This window comes from Littorina saxatilis, linkage group LG5 (genome assembly GCF_037325665.1).
Source record: "Littorina saxatilis isolate snail1 linkage group LG5, US_GU_Lsax_2.0, whole genome shotgun sequence".
Taxonomy (NCBI): Eukaryota; Metazoa; Mollusca; class Gastropoda; order Littorinimorpha; family Littorinidae; genus Littorina; species Littorina saxatilis.
Genome location: NC_090249.1, coordinates 47,201,722 through 47,206,721, shown reverse-complemented (window position 1 = coordinate 47,206,721; position 5,000 = coordinate 47,201,722). Strand labels below are relative to the sequence as shown.

General features: G+C 39.5%; 1 protein-coding gene and 1 long non-coding RNA gene across 2 annotated transcripts in view; one reads left to right on the top strand and one right to left on the bottom strand.

The window, feature by feature from the left end:
- Nucleotides 1-5,000, bottom strand: part of LOC138967312 (uncharacterized) — a 534,423-nt gene that overhangs the window by 271,022 nt on the left and 258,401 nt on the right. The window lies entirely within an intron of this gene.
- LOC138965951 (glutamate receptor ionotropic, NMDA 3A-like) overlaps nucleotides 1-5,000 on the top strand; it is a 165,044-nt gene that overhangs the window by 146,343 nt on the left and 13,701 nt on the right. The window lies entirely within an intron of this gene.

Sequence of the window (5,000 nt, the reverse complement as noted above, 5' to 3'; positions counted from 1 at the left end):
CCCCAGGGGAGACTGCTAACTGAATTCTGGTCCCTTTCCAAGAATCACGTGTTTTGATACAAACTGATGGCCCGACCCCGCGGCCACCCATCAGTAATGCCGCAAAAAGGCAGACAATAGAATTAGGAGACTGATTCACAATGGCCGGCCCTAATTCTTCCCTCATTAGTGCGCGCACGGCTAAAAACCCGCACTGTTTCTAGGCTGTGGCCGTGTCAGTTCGTATCACTGAACTCTTCGTCGTTCGTCGTAAACAGCAAACCCCACAGCCATCCAAGCTTCAGTCAAGGTCTTCGTTAGGAGCTGGGTGGTAATACACAGTCATGTTCTGTCTTCGCTAATGTGGGCTATGCCCCGAGTAAACTAAATAACCTTATCGATACCTAATAGGTAGCCTATTGAATGGGTGTTGAAAACATTATTTAAACTAACACCTATTCGATACCTATCCGACACCTCGAAAGAAATGGTACTTAATTTTTACTCGGGATGATCAACTGGCAACGAGTGTGGTTATCACAATGAACCATGCGTATAAATACTCATTGCACGGTGTTATAGAATTTCCGCATAAAATCGTGACTGAGTAACGCATGTAGCCTAAAGGTTTAGCTGCTATGTCAATGGCGGTTCATGCATGGTATGATTTGGAATAGCAAACTGTGTCTTTGAAATAAGAAACTGCATTGTCAATAAGTGTCCATGGTAAATTTGGAATAGTTTCTTTGAATTCAGTTGCTGATCCGCGAATCCGCCTACACGTCAAAAAAGCAATATACTGTTGTGTTGTGTTTTACTGATCCAAGAATCAGCCGTCAAGTCAAAATAATACACTGTCTAAATGTATTTTGCTGGTCCCAAAATCAGCCTACAAGTCAAAGCAATTCACTTCTTTGCTGTACAGTCATTTTACTGATCCTAAAATCAGCCTTCAAGTCAAAACAATTCACTGCTTTGCTGTATTTCATTGGTCCAAGAATCCAACTTCAAGTCAAAGCGAGACACTGCTTTTGCTGAATTATGCACCAGTCTTCTTCAAAATGGCAAAACAACACTGCTACTGTGCTAGGCACGACAGCTAAACCAAATATTTGTATGGGTAAAAAATGAGTTGTTCTTCTGAAATCATTGCTTATTTTGATTTTGTGTGTATTTTAGTAACTGCAAGTTTGTTTTTGTGAATTTGAATTGGGGGGGGGGGGGGGGGTCCTAGATCTCCGGTATACTGCATAAACACTAATGTATGAAAAAATAAAACTCTGTATTGCATACGGTAGGGGAAAGAATTACCTTTCTGGAAATATACTTGGTTTTGATATAACTGGTCGCATCACACAGATCTACAGCTAAATATATCATGGTACTTTTTTATGACGGGTAGTGTAGAATGAACTTGTAAGTCAATGAAGTACACTGCTTTGCTTTATATTACTGAACCTAGAATCATCCTTCAAGTCAAAGCAATACACTGCTATAGCTATATTTTTCTGATCCTAGAATCAGCCTTCAAGTCAAAGCAATACACTGCTTTTGCTGTATTTTTTCTGATCCTAGAATGAACCTGCAAGTCAAAGCAATACACAACTTTAAATTTGCTGAATATTACTGATCCTGGAATCAGTCTAAAAGTCAATGAAGTACACTGCTTTACTGTATTTTACTGAACCTAGAATCAGCCTACAAGTCAAAGTACCACACAGCTATTGCTGTATTTTTCTGATCCTAGAATGAACCTGCAAGTCAAAGCAATACATTACTTTAAATTTGCAGAATTTTACTGATCCAAGATTCAGCCATCAAGTCAAAGCAATACATTGCTATTGCTGTATTTTTCTGATCCTAGAATCAGCCTTCAAGTCAAAGTAATACACTACTTTTGCTGTATTTTTTCTGATCCTAGAATGAACCTCAAGTCAAAGCAATACACTGCTGTTTCTGTATTTTTTCTTATCCTAGAATCAGCCTACAAGTCAATGAAGTACACTACTTCTTGCCCTAGAAAGAACCTACAAGTCAAAACAATAAACTACATTTGCTGAATTTTACTGATCCTGGAATCAGTCTAAAAGTCAATGAAGTACACAGCTTTACTGTATTTTACTGAACCTAGAATCGGCCTACAAGTCAAAGCAATACACTGCTTTTGCTGTATTTTACTGAACCTAGACTCGGCCTACAAGTCAAAGCAATACACTGCTTTTGCTGTATTTTTCTGATCCTAGAATGAACCTGCAAGTCAAAGCAATACATTTCTTTAAATTTGCTGAATTTTACTGATCCTGGAATCAGTCTAAAAGTCAATGAAGTGCACTGCTTTACTGTGTTTTACTTAACCTAGAATCAAATCCTGACGAGTGGACGTAAACTGATTCTATCAAGATAAGTTTTGTGTGAATATTTGTTTGTCTGTTCACTTAAAAGATCGTTGGGTCGAAATATCTGTGAATGTATTGTTTTGTCAATAACAAACGTTCCAACAACCTACCTTTCTTGTTTTTTGATTCTGAATTTTGGAACGTTGCCAGTCTCTTTGTTTTTGGATTTAACCTAGAATCAGCCTACAAGTCAAAGTCAAAGCAATACATTGCTATTGCTGTATTTTTCTGATCCTAGAATCAGCCTTTAAGTCAAAGTAATACACTACTTTTGCTGTGTTTTTCTGATCCTAGACTCAGCCTACAAGTCAAAGCAATACACTGCTATTGCTGTATTTGTCTGATCCTAGAATGAACGTGCAAGTCAAATCAATACACTGCTTTTTCTTCTATTTTTCTGAAGTCAAAGCAAGACACTGCTTTTGCTGTAGTGTACAGCCCCCTTGAAGTAGCCAAGGAAACACTTGTGTGTGTGTGTATGTGGACGAGACTGGAGGCCATGACGAGAAAGGGAAAGCAGGGGAGTAGGTCTTATCGCTCGCTCCGGGAGCAGCGACCCCGTCCTGTCTTGAATGCAAATCACCTCTTATAGCAGCGCGCTCTGTCATGTAAAAACGATGCCTGATAGATTTTCCCGCGTCCTCGATCACCTCTGGCTGGGTTTCTTTCACTGAGAATGGCCAAAAGATTAGACTCCCACTCTCCGCGTCGATTTCAAAAAAGGGAGCGCACTCCACGATGAGTGTCGAGGGGTGAACAAGTCGTGACGTCATCGCATTCACCCATTTCAAATTGGAACTGCTGATGACTACGAAAATGATTGTTAGGTGTATTTTAAGCGGTAAATCTGATGGATGTTTGATTAGGGAAAAATTCACAAAATCCATGTTTTTGAGATTGAAAGAACAACAAAGAAAAAGAAATCGATGTCCAAACAGCAAAACTGTATCAGCAATATTAAGAATGAAGTTTTTTTGCTTTTTTTGGAAAGATGGTTATTTATCTGTATCAGGGCCGGACTAGGCTAAGAGGAGGGGGGGGGGGGGTTGCCAGTGGGGGTCAGGGGGCGAAGCCCCCTGATGCTGATGGGTAGGTCATATTCTGAGATAGCAAAATGGTCGCTCCTTGCATGAAACGGCATAAAATAAACAATAATAAAAATGTTTTAAATAAGTGAGGTACATGTTTAGGCTAGGGGGGGGGGGGGGGGGGGGTTTCGCAACCCCCATAACCCCCCCGGTAGTCCGGCCCTGTGTATGTGGTTTTTGATTGGCCTGTGTATTTATTTATTTATTTGTGTAATTTGATTAAAAAACCCACTTATTTATTAATAAAGCTGTCAGCGTGAGTTCGATCCCAGGTTCGGCGGAAATTTATTTCAGAGTCAAATTTGTGTGCAGACTCTCTTCGGTGTCCGAACTCCCCCCCGTGTACACTACATTGGGTGTGCACGTTAAAGATCCCACGATTGACAAAAGGGTCTTTCCTGGCAAAAATTGCTTAGGCACAGTTAATAATTGTCTACCTATACCCGTGTGACTTGGAATAATAGGCCGTGAAAGGTAAATATGCGCCGAAATGGCTGCAATTACTGGCCGTATAAAATTTCATCTCACACGGCATCACTGCAGAGCGCCTAGAACTGTACCCACGGAATATGCGCGATATAAGCCTCATTGATTGATTGATTGATTGATTGTATGTATGCAAGTATTACTACATATTAATCTATTGATTTGTGTATCAATGCATCCATTGATCTATTTCTTTATTCGTGTATTTATTCATTTATGTTTTCAACTCTGTAAACACAGATATTATCTCACATAAAATCACACTCTCGAAACATATAACAATTCACACATCTGCACACGCAAATCCAAACCAAACACATCTCTACCCGCACCCTCACATACATATCCACCTACATACTACATACTCTCATGTGTCCATTATTAATTACAAATACATTATGATTATCACTTGATCATTGTCTCGCCGTCATCTTGCAAGTGAGTCACATTTCGTTGACGATTTTGAAATAAGTTCATTATTTGAATGATAAGTGTTAGTCTGTCTATGTCTACTTAAAAAAAAACACTGGGTCGACGTACTGTAAATATTATACATTATTTGTATTTTGGACCAAAATATGACATTTGACACAGATCGAGACAGTCAGTGTTCCTCCGAGACCGCGCTAGCGGTCGAGCTGAACAGTGACTGTCGAGATCTATGTCAAATGTCGTATTTTGGTCCAAAGTACAAATAACATTTATGCATCGATTGATTCCGGTTAGAAATCTTTTTAATTTTTATTGATTGAACGCACACTAACATGCACTATTTTGTAGTCTCGGCTGGCCGCCTAAATATGAAGTTTTGTCGGCCTCTGACGTCACATGGCTCAAAGAAGAAAAATCCAGTGTTCAATCGATACCATCCTGACCTCAGGTCAAAATGAGTTCGGCTCATTCTCTCCCTGACAGGATGCCTTGAGTTTCCTTGTCTGGCAAGGAAACCGATTTTTTTTTTTACATATTTAGATCTTTTCGTAATGTGTTATGGATATAAGCAGATTCGCGATTGTCGATAATGATTTTTCAGGGTGCTGTGTAATTTTTA